Consider the following 12793-nt stretch of genomic DNA (forward strand, 5'->3'; position numbering starts at 1 on the left):
AAGATCTTGGACTAGTGACCCGAGCAGCCTGATCTCCAGCTGTTTTTTAAATGTATGTTTTCTCTAAAATGCTGCAGCAATTCAGAGTGAGACATTTTGTATATTTTTGACCTACCCGTCATGTGATCAACACAGGAGAGTTGACAAGTTTGTGAATAAATTATATTGTTTTTAGTGTGCAAACCTGATGGGAAGGTGAAGTTATACATTCACAAAATGTTATGGTTATAATTCAAAAAGTGCAATCAATATTTAATAACTAAGTATTTAACCTGAACTGTACCCATTGACCCCTCTTTCCGAAATTCTCATGACCCTGGTATCAGTACAGGTCAGGGGCTACAGTTCTCCCACCTGCTGATCCAGATAATTGCATTCAGTTTGGAGAAAATCATTGTAAGAGGATGCAATATAGTAATAAATAAATGATAAACGGGCAATTTCAATCTCATAGGTCTGTGCCGGCAATAATGCAGTCTAGGATAAATGTAAACAGCGATGATTCAATTATCATCCACATATAGATGGAGCAACTTAACATGACATTTAAAGGGAACCTGTCATGTCCAGAAACGCTGTTTACCGGAAAAAAAAATAGGATTATTCTGCAGGTAAATAACATTTTGATCCTGCCTGACTACTTTACTGGAGCAGCAGCTACAGGGGGAAATAAAGTTATATTCTCCCTGGAGCCGCTCACTTTCAGTCATCGGGGCAATGCAGGGAGCACCTAAATTGATAACTCGCTCTGCAGAGTGTGTACAGAGCTGCCTGTCAATCACAAAGCAGGGGAGAGATCACAGCTGGGCTGACATAATAGTGATCAGTGACTGTAACCGCTCCCTGCACCACCCGATGGCTAGAAGCAATTGGTCCCAGGCAAAATAAAACTCAATTTACACTCTATTTCTGCAGGTAAACAGCAATTCTGAAGGTGACAAGCTCTTTATAAAGGGGATTTCTCAGATTTTTTAGAATTTGTATGGAATGTTTAAAAATATAGAAATAACCATTTGTCATATATTAATTTCACTTATATGGCATACATCTATTTTGGGTCCAGTGGCAGCTGAGATCAACAGTCACATAATGTGTAAAGCCCTAACTAGTGATGAGCGAACGTGCTCGCCCCTGCTCGGTATTTGCCCGAGCATCACGGTGCTCAACAAGCTCGGCGAGTATTTCTGGATTGCTCGGGCGGGAACTCGAGTCCCCTCCCTGCATGTTTGGCGCTCTTTACAGAGCCAGTAAACATGCAGGGGTTGTCTGCCACTCACTGTAATGCCGTAGTCATATTGGTTGTGGCATTACTGTGATTGGCTTGCCGCACAGCATCATCAGGTGTATATAAGACCACAGATATTTGTAGATATAGCCCCAGGTATCAGTGGCCAGGGCAATTTTTTTTTTATCTTAATCCTGGTTATTTGCTGAAAAAGCAATCCAGAGTACACCATTTTCTGCTCCTTTTGCTTGTTAGCACTGCAGAATACAGCCAGATCTGTTCCATATTTCAGTGATAAAAATCCAGAAATTTGAACTGAACGTGGAAAATATTGGCCTCCTTTTCCATTCTGTTGCAGTGTGTCGGTCAAGCTATTCACACTAGGTCTCTGTGTAGAATAATATTAGTAAATTACAGGCCTGCTATTTAAAACCGTGGTTCTCTGTCAGACATATTTATAATATAATCCTAGAAGCGTATCTCTGTTCGAAGCCTTTACAGACTGAGCAAGCGCGACGCTCCTGCGCAGTCTGGACCCCACAGAGGAAGGCATCCACATCCTAAAGGAGGATGAGGATTGTGGCCCAGGAGATCGCGGTATGCGTAAGCACTGAACGCATACCGCGATCTCCGCCACAACAACGTACCTATCCTGGATTGCCGTGGGGTCTCTTCAGGCCGGGAGATGAATCCGCCTTCGGAAATGGTGCATGCGCATAGCGCAATTCCGGCGCCGGTTCATTGAAGAGACACTTGCAGTGTGTCTTCAACCAAATGGCGCCAGAAAGCATGGACTGCGCAGGCGCTGATTCAGGCGCCACAATCCCGCAGCAGCACATAACAAAATGGAGGCGCAGAATGGCAGCAGCACATGACAGAATGGGGGTGCAGGATGGCAGCAGCACATGACAGAATGGGGGCACAGGATGGGAGCAGCACTTGACAGGATGGGGGCACAGAATCAAAGCAGCACATACCAGGATGGGGTCAGCACATACCAGAATGGGGGCACAGGATGGGAGCAGCACATGACAGGATGGGCGCGCAGGATGGGAGCAGCACATGACAGGATGGGGTCAGCACATACTAGAATGGGGGCGCAGGATGGGAGCACCACTTACCAGGATGGGGGCGCAGGATGGGAGCAGCACTTGACAGGATGGGGGCGCAGAATCGAAGCAGCACATACCAGGGTGAGGTCATCACATACCAGAATGGGGGCGCAGGATGGCAGCAGCACAATCCAAGATGGGGGCGCAGGATGGGAACAGCACATGACAGGATGGGGGCGCAGGATGGGAGTAGCACAGCATGGGGGCGCAGGATGGCAGCAGCACGTACCAGGATGGAGACCATATACCAATATAAATTCTCTTCACCGGGGCGTAGAACTGGTTCAATAGCTAGTCACCTATAACAGTGTTTCAAAATCAGCCATTTCTGCCTTCCATTTCGTTGCAGTGTGTTGGTCAAGCTATTCACACTAGGTCTCTGTAGAATAATATTGGTAAATTACAGACCTGTTATTCAAAACCATGGTTCTCTGTCAGACATATCACTTATAACAGTATTCCAAAATCAACCATTTCTGCCTTCCATTTAGTTGCAGTGTGTCGGTCAAACTATTCACACTAGGTCTTTGCAGAATAATATTTGTAAATTACAGGCCTGCTATTTAAAGCCGTGGTTCTCTGTCAGACATATCACCTATAACAGTGTTCCAAAATCAGCCATTTCTTTTATTTTCATTTCGTTGCAGTGTGTTGGTCAAGCTATTCATACTAGGTCTCTGAGTAGAATGATATTAGTAAATTACAGGCCTGTTATTTAAAATCGTGGTTCTCTGGCAGACATATCACCTATAAGACTGTTCCAAAATCAGCCATTTCTTCCATTTTAATTTCGTTGCAGTGTGTCGGTCAAGCTATTCACACTATGTTTCTGTGTAGAATAATGTAAATTACAGGCCTGCTATTTAAAACCGTGGTTCTCTGTTAGACGTATCACATATAACTGCGTTCCAAAATCAGCCATTTCTCGTGAACATGGAAAATATTGTCCTCCATTTAAAATGGGCAAAGTTCGTGGCAAGGGACGGAGAAGTGGACGTGATGGTGATGGTGCATGCAGAGGCCGAGGACGTGGCTGTGGGCAAGCTGAAATTGTGCCACAGCAAACACCCACATCTTGTCGCTCGACCTTCCTGTCCCAATTACTAGATGACCGCAGTACACCACTATTGAACCCAGAGCAATGTCAAAAGGTTGTTAATTGGATAGGAGATAATGCTTCCAGTCACTTTGCCACCATCACCACTCTGTCTTCCACACGGTCAAGTCTCAGTAGCAGTGAGTCTTGACCGCATATTCCTCACCCTGATCCTCCTTCCTCTCACCATGCCAAGTGCCCGAAGACAACTGATCCCACACTTGGACACTAAGAAGAGCTGTTCACTTTTCCATTTGAAGATTCGGGCCTCTTGCCTGGCCAGCTTCAAGCGAGTCAAGAGGAGAAAGCGTGTAGCAATGCCCAAATATTGGAGCAGCCACAGCTACACGAAGGCAACGGTGGGAAAGTGCAATTACTGTTGCAAGAGGTGGATGATAATGATGATGATGAGACACAATTGCCAGAAATACGGAGGAGGACCAGGGTGCAGAAGTGGAAGATGAGGTGGTGGATGATATAGTGACTGACCCAACCTGGCAGGGGGAAATACAGAGCGAGGATAGCAGCACACAGGGGGAAGGATGTGTAGCACCACAACAGGCAGGAAGAAGCAGTGTGGTGGCCACAGACAAAAGGTGGGAAAGCGTTTAACGTAAAGCCAACACGACGGAAGTTGCCAATATAACTGATTGGTCTTCCCTAGTCTGGTTGTTTTTTAAAGATTTAAAGACTCTGCAGATAACCCCAAAAAAGCCATTTAAACCACCTGCCAGGCCAGCATCAGCAGGGCTAGCAAAACTAGCATCCTGACCATCACCAGCATGATCAGGCACCTGGCAGCAAAGCACCCGACTAAGTGGGCCGAACCCCAGGGTCCAGAAACAGTGTCTGCGGCTGACACCACTGCTTCTTCCGCTGTTGTGCGTGCATGCCAGTCCCCTGTCCATGGTGCATGCCAAGATGGCTCCCGCCCTGCACGTGTCGTTGCACACTCTCAACTTCTCAACTAGCACCATCAGCAAGCACGTCCATGTCCTTGTCCCAGTGCAGCGTTCAGTTGTCCTTACTCCAGTCGGTGTAACACACGCGCAAATACGCAGCCAACGCTCCACAGACCACACTACTAAATTCACAAATTTCGCGACTGCTTGCGCTCAAAATGTTGCCTTTTAGGCTCGTGGAGATGGAAGCTTCCTGCAACCTGATGGCGGTGGCTGTCCCTCAGTACTCGGTCCCGAGACGCCACTATTTCTCCCGGTGTGCTGTCCCCGCATTACACGAGCATGTGTCCCACAACATTAGCCAAGCCTTTAACAATGCAGTAACCACATCAGTCGCAAGCTGGAAGCACTGCCTCGGCCAAGCGGCAACAGGCTGTGCTGAAGCTAATATGCTTAGGTGACAAACCACACAATGCTGAAGAGTTGTGGACAGCTCTGAAAGAGCAGACAGATCTGTGGCTGACACCACTGACACTACAGCCAGGCATGGTCGTGTGTGACAATGGCCGGAACCTGGTGGCAGCTCTGAAGCAAGACGAGCTTACCATGCCTGGCCCATATGCTTAACCTTGTGATTCATTGGTTTCTCAAAACCTACCTGGATCTGCCGGATCTGCTTGTCAAAGTACGCTGCCTGTGTGCCCATTTTAGAAAGTCACCTACAGCTTCCGCCACCCTTGCCGTGCTTTAGCAGCGTTTGTAGCTTCCAGTTCACCAACTGATCTGCGATGTCCCCACGCGTTGGAACTAGTGTTGAGCAAGCACTGAAATGCTCGGGTGCTCGAACCTCGGACTGAGCTCACCGTGATACTCGGGTGCTCGACCCGAGCAACGAGCCCAATGTTAGTCTATGGGAGACCTGAGCATTTTTGCGGCGGCACCCCTGGCAGTCTGTAGAAAGCCTAAAAAGTGCCCAAAACGATAGTGACAGTGCTCAAATGACATGGGGACAGCATGGGGATCGCCCCAGGAAGCATTTCTGACCCCCAGGTCACTGCTGTCAACAACGGGGTCAGAGGTATTAAGCCACTTTTACGGGCTCACAATAAAACATTCAAAAACGAAACTGAAACTGCTTTCCTGTGAAATATGTTAAGGAACATCCTTTCCAGGGTAAAGACTTGGGTATAAGGTAAAATAAATAACCAAAAACAAAAATACTCCTCCACACCTTGGACTATGTTCACAAGTAACATTTTTTATGCGTTTTTGCACTTTTGTATTGCTTTCAACCTTGACAAATGCATTTACCGGGAAATGTCATTTTAACATTTTACAACCTTATCTGGCTATGTGCTGTGTGGCCATGTGCTGTGTGACACATGCATACAGTGCTGAAAAGACATGGGAGCAGCATGGGTAAGACCCCTGGAAGCATATCTGACACCCAGGTCACTGCCTAAAAGTGTGCCCATCAGAAGTGATCCTTGCCGCATCAGAAGATGCAGACTTGCAACTATCCCCGTGCAAGTCCTTGTCCCAGGGCAGTGTTCAATTGCACCTCCCCCATTCCTTGCAATGCAAGCGCAAGTATGCAGCCTGACACCCACCCACCCCCAGGCTGCAATACCATACTGCTTGCTTGCTTGCACTTTAAATTGGGCCTTTTAGTCATGTGGAGGCGGAATCTGGCCACCACGTCATGGCTGCGTCGGCGGCCTGGTATCCATACTCAGTCCCCAGCCGCCCGGGGGCCGGGTGTCTACGCTTGGTCCCCAGCCGCCAGGGGGCTGTCGGGTGTCCATACTCGGTCCCCAGCCTCCCCTATTTGTCCCGGTAACCTTCCCCACACTTTTCTTAGCCTGGCCTGCTTTAGGGCAGCATTGGCCGAGCTCACCAGACAACCACCCTCCTCCGGTGGGCCCTGGCTTCTCCATCAGGGGAGTTGAGAGTGCCAAGGTGAGGAGCATGATGATGATGATAGAAGTTAACATCTGCTTTGCTTTCTTGGAATGCAAGCGTAAGTGTGCAGCCAGCCACCCACCCACCCCCAGGCTGCAATACCATACTGCTAGCTTGCTTGCACTTGAAATGAGGCCTTTTAGACTTGTGGAGGCAGACGCCGGCCACCATATCATGGCTGCGTCAGCGGCCTGGTACCTATACTCAGTCCCCAGCCGCCCGGTGGCCAGGTGTCCACACTCGGTCTCCAGCCGCCAGGGGGCGGCCGGGTGTCCATACTCGGTCCCCAGCCGCCCCGCTGCCGGGTGCCCACACACGGTCCCCAGCCGCCTGGGGGCGGCTGGGTGTCCATAAACGGTCCCCAGCCGCCCCTATTTGTCCCGGTAACCTTCCCCACACTTTTCTTAGCCTGGCCTGCTTTAGGGCAGCATTGGCCGAGCTCACCAGACAACCACACTCCTCCGGTGGGCCCTGGCTTCTCCATCAGGGGAGTTGAGAGTGCCAAGGTGAGGAGCATGATGATGATGATAGAAGTTAACATCTGCTTTGCTTTCTTGGAATGCAAGCGTAAGTGTGCAGCCAGCCACCCACCCACCCCCAGGCTACAATACCATACTGCTAGCTTGCTTGCACTTGAAATGAGGCCTTTTAGACTTGTGGAGGCAGACGCCGGCCACCATATCATGGCTGCATCGGCGGCCTGGTACCTATACTCAGTCCCCAGCCGCCCGGTGGCCAGGTGTCCACACTCGGTCTCCAGCCGCCCCGCTGCCGGGTGCCCACACACGGTCCCCAGCCTCCTGGGGGTGGCTGGGTGTCCATAAACGGTCCCCAGCCGCCCCTACTTGTCCCGGTGCGCCTTAAACACAAGCGCGCATCCAAAACATTACCTGTGGCCTCCCCAGTGCATTTAGTGGGAAGGACAGCCTAATCACAAACACGTGGACAAGTGAATGTGGCCAGGGATGGTCCATCTCACTGAAGCCTTCACGCTGGGTTAATATTGTGGAATCCGGGACACAGTTGGACACTGGGATGCAACACGTCCTCCAGACAAAGAGGATGGGTCAATCATGCTTCAACACAAAGTTCAGAAGGTAGACAACAGCAGTGGTCGTCCTCCTACTCAACGAGTAAATTATTCATGATCATGAGGCCATCCATCTCCTTAGCTTTCCGTTCCTTGGAATGCAAGCGCATGTATGTAGTAGCCTGAGGTGGTCAGCGTTTTGGCGCATATCCTACCTCCTCCGAGAATTGCTGGATGTTTTCCTGCTACTATCCCAGTCCTATGACTCCGGTTAAAACAAAGCTTCAGGTGATGAATGATGGATGAGGTGGTGGCAAAGGAGAAAGAGCAGGAGGAACAGGGACCATTCACATCAATATCAGGCCAGTCAATCACACATGTCTTGTAGGATATGTTTCTGTAACAAAAGGAGCGGTTCGGCTACACAGTTATAGGGCATACAGTGAGTACAATGCCTACCAAAAATTTGGAAGCACTCCAATGCCGCTTGGAAGTGACATGGAGGTCAGAGGACCTTAACTAAACCGTTTTTTCCATTTATAGCAGCTGGGTCTCCTGTACACTGTTGGCCTAAGCAGTGAATGGAAAGCTTTCCAAAAATTATCAGGAACTGCAATGCCCCTTGAAACAGACGTGGATTATAGCGTACTAAAAGCCTTCTACCCATTATTGGGGAGTGGGTCTCCCTTAGTGTTCGCTTATGCATTGAAAAGAAAAAGCTAACTAAAATTAGAAGGAAATGCAATGCCCGTTGGAAGAGTCGTGGAGGTTAGAGGTAATTAAAAACAACATTTCAATGCCACTTGGAAGAGCTGTGGAGTTCAGAGTGGTTTAACAAGATGGTTTTAATGCCCCTTGGATGAGACGTGGAGTTCACAGTAGCTTAACAAGATGGTTTTAATGCCCATTGGATGAGACATGGAGTGCACAGTGGTTTAACAAGACGGTTTTAATGCCCCTTGGAAGAGACGTGGAGGTCACAGTAGCTTAACAAGACGGTTTTAATGCCCCTTGGAAGAGACTTGGAGGTCAGAGTGGTTTAACAAGATCGTTTTAATGCCCCTTGGAAGAGACGTGGAGTTCAGAGTGGTTTAACAAGACGGTTTTAACGCCCCTTGGAAGAGACGTGGAGGTCATAGTAGCTTAACAAGATGGTTTTAATGCCCCTTACAAGAGCCATGCAGTACAGCATATTAAAAACATTATTTCCATTATTGTGGAGTGGGTCTTCCATAGTCTTTGCCTATGCCTTCCAAGCAAAAGCTGCCAAAAATTAGGACTGAGGAACTTGCAATGTCCCGTACAAGAGCCATGCAGTACAGCATATTAAAACATTATTCCCATTATGGGGGAGTGAGTCTCCCATAGTCTTTGCCTATACCTTCCAAACAAAAGCTGCCAAAAATTAGTACGGAGGAACTTGCAATGCTGGCAACACGGACCACGGTCACCCTGGTGGTATAGTGGTGGTGGAGGCTGAGGATTAGTGTTGAGCCACCCCCGTAGTGTTCGAGTTCGGTTCGGTTCGTCGAACACCCGTGTGTTCGCCGAACTGTTCGTCGAACTATTCGTCGAACACCTTCGAACACCGTTAAAACCAATGGCAGGCAAACAAAAACACATAGAAACACATAGAAAACACCTTCAAAGGTGTCCAAAAGCTGACAAACTGTTCAGAAGACATAACTAACACATGGAAAAGTGACAAGTACATATAGTCATGCGAAAAGAAAAGAGGTGGAGGAGTAAAAGGAGGGGGAGACACAGATATAGGCATGTCATGCCCTTCTAAAATCCAAAAAGTGAGAAGCCGACACGGCCAGTCCGTTCCTGCCCGTGCCACCTCTGTGTCGCCGGGTTTGTGCCAGAGCCGCGGTGGACCCTGACGGCCAGCCCCCCTATCCCAATACTGGTGCCTGTCCGCCGGTGGGTCGAGGCCCCCCACGGTGGGGGGGAGTAACATCTGCAGAAGAAAGACCATCTTCCAGCCAAACTAAGATGTCGACTTCTTTTCGTGGACAATGTGATACGATCCCATTCTTACGGACACGCCCATCGCTACAAATTCTAAATGAGGCACAAAAACAGCAGGTGCTTCAACGGATATCAAGTGCTCCTTCAAGTGGGCTCTCCATCACCTCAATTTCAACATCACAAATACTCCAGTCCTCAGAGGTGTCACCCCAATCGCACTTGCTTCCTCACAGCTCCCAAGTCTCCAGCTGCCCGTCTGAGTATGGGGTAGCACAGATGGTTGAGTCTGCACAGCTGTTTACTCATACTATAGCCTGGGAAACGGAGGTCTGCTCCAGAGCTTCTGTTAATCCAGTTGAGGAAATGATCTGATCTGATGCCCAGAATCTTTATAAGTTGGATCCAGGACCAGATGAAGAAGGTTCTGAGCATAATGTAGACCCTTGTTCCCAAACTGTAACTCCTGTTGGTGGAGACAATGATGAAGACGATGATGAGACTCAAATACCTGATTGGAGCGACAACTTGACTTTTTCGGTCAAGGCAGGAAGAGGTTGTTATGTTCTGCTACCAGAGCTAAGGAAAGAGAGGAGATCTGTCCCTACGATAGAACTCAGCTTTATCCCTACGATGTAACAGGGGACCTGATCCTGCGATCAGACCTGCTAAAGTCCTAAGCTAGTCTGTACGGAGACCTATAGATGTGGGGAAGGAATCCCTACAAGTACTAAGGACTGGGAGGAAAATGGGACACCTCCTAACAGAAATAGTAGCAGACAGACGAACAAACAAAATATATAGAACACTGAGGTCCGTAGACCAAGCAAACTAACAGAGTTAGATACAGAGCACAGGCTAGCTAGAAAGTAGTTATACAATGAAGTCCAGCAAAGCCAGAAGGGCGGAGCAGGATTAAATAGGCCAACAAGGTCATGTGACCAGCAAAGGAAAAAACCTAAGAGCAAGGTTCTAACAGTACCCCCCCTTCTAAGAGGATCCTCCGGATCCCCTAGGACCAGGCTTATCAGGAAATCTCCTGTGAAACGCTCTGATAAGTCTGGACGCGGAAACATCATCTGACCTCAACCAAGAGTTATCCTCGGGTCCGAAACATTTCCAGGCCACAAGATACTGCAAACTACCTCTATACCGTCTAGAGTTAAGGATGCGAGAAATTTCATATTCCCCGTCCTCCACCACCGGAGGAACAGAGGCAGAGGCGTCACCATCCGACACAACAGCTTTTTTTAACAGAGAGACATGAAATACCGGATTAATTCTCCAGGAGGTAGGAACCTCCAACTTAACAGCAGATTGGTTGACAGCCTGAAGCACCTTAAAGGGCCCTACAAACTTGGGACCCAATTTCTTAGAAGGAATCCTCAACCGCAGATTCCTAGAGGACAACCAAACCATGTCACCAACAGCGAACAAAACCTCCTGTCGTTTCCTATCAAAGTAGTCTTTAGATTTTCTGTTGGCCTCCTGAAGATTACCACGCACATCCGTCCAAACTCTCTCCAAATCACCGGAAAAATTCTCCTCCTCAGGCACGGCAGATCCCAACTTGGAGAACGACCCAAACGACGGATGTCTCCCAGAACAACAAAAAAAAGGCGAACAACCAGCAGAAGAAGATGTATGATTGTTCAGAGCAAATTCAGCAAGTGGCAGAAACTCAGACCACCCCTCTTGATTGTCTGCCACAAAACAACGCAAGAACTGCTCAACATCCTGGTTTTTCCTTTCTGTCTGGCCATTAGATTCAGGATGATATCCGGACGAGAACGATAAATGAACTCCCAACCTGTCACAAAAGGCACGCCAAAAACGAGCCACGAACTGAGGACCCCTATCAGAAACAATGTCAGTAGGAACGCCATGAAGTCTGACAATTTCCTTGACAAAGGCCTTAGCGAGAGTTTTAGCGCAGGGCAGTTTGACGAAGGGAACCAAGTGACACATCTTGCTAAAACGGTCCACGACCACCCAGATGACAGTAAAACCCTCAGAGGGGGGAAGGTCAGTTATAAAGTCCATAGCCAAATGTGTCCAAGGAGCACTGGGAACCTCCAAAGGACAAAGCAACCCCGCAGCAGGAGTATGTGAGGACTTAGATCTAGCACATATAGTACATTGACGCACCCACTTAATGACTTCCTTCTGCCATCCAGGCCACCAAAAACTGCGACCCACCAGTCTCTTGGTCTCAGAGATTCCGGGATGACCTGCCAACCGAGATTCGTGACACTCAACAAACAAATCTCTCCTAAAGGTCCCAGGCACAAACAACCTCCCATGAGGAGTGTTAGATGGGGCATTCTCCTGTGCTTTAAGAATCTCATCTTCCAAAACGGAGTCCAAAGCAGCTATCACAACACCTTCTTGTAAAATGTTCTCCTCTTTCTCAGCACCGACTATGGGAGAAAAACTGCGAGACAAGGCATCCGCCTTAACATTCTTAGTACCAGGGATGTAAGTAACGGAGAAATTAAACCGCGAGAAAAACAGTGCCCACCTAGCCTGACGGGCATTCAGGCGCTTGGCAGCATCAAGATATATCAGATTTTTATGATCCGTAAGAACCTGAACGGGAAATTCCGCACCTTCCAAGAAGTGGCGCCAGTGTTCAAATGCGAGTTTAATAGCCAATAATTCCCGATTACCAATATCGTAATTCAGTTCAGTCTCCGAAAATTTTTTTGAAAAAAAGGCACAGGGATGTAATTCATCCCCATTATCCTGAGACAATACTGCGCCAACCCCCACAGAGGAAGCATCAACCTCAACCAAAAATGGCTTAGTCACATCAGGCTGCATAAGGATGGGAGCAGAGGTGAACCTCTCCTTGAGATACACAAAAGCTTCAATAGCCTCAGAAGACCACTGAACCGCATCAGCATCTTTCCTGGTGAGATCGGTCAGAGGTTTGACAATACTAGAAAAAATTTTTATGAATTTTCTGTAATAATTGGCGAAACCTAAAAACCTCTGTATCGATTTCAAACCAATAGGCCTAGGCCATTCCTGTACAGCTTGAACTTTAACCGGGTCCATCTCAAAACCTTCGCTGGAGATAATGTAACCCAAAAAACTAATTCTCTGTACAGCGAACTCACATTTCTCCAGCTTAGCAAAAAGCGAATTGTCCATTAACAACTGTAATACCTCACGTACGCTCCGCCAATGAGACTCCAGATCCGGCGAATAAATCAAAATGTCATCCAAATACACAACCACATTTTTGCTGATCAAAGGTCTAAGGATGTCATTAATAAGATTCTGAAAAAATGCAGGAGCATTAGTAAGACCAAAAGGCATAACCAGATTCTCAAAATGACCCACAGGAGTGTTAAAAGCAGTCTTCCATTCGTCACCCTCCTTCATGCGCAACAGATTGTATGCCCCCTTAAGGTCAATTTTAGAGAACCACTTGGCCCCCATTAACTGGTTAAATAAATCAGGAATCAATGGCAGTGGGTAAGGATTGCG

The sequence above is a fragment of the Phyllobates terribilis genome, unplaced genomic scaffold, assembly GCF_046119375.1.
Source record: "Phyllobates terribilis strain yellow unplaced genomic scaffold, ASM4611937v1 Scaffold_12__6_contigs__length_324123572, whole genome shotgun sequence".
Lineage (NCBI taxonomy): Eukaryota > Metazoa > Chordata > Amphibia > Anura > Dendrobatidae > Phyllobates > Phyllobates terribilis.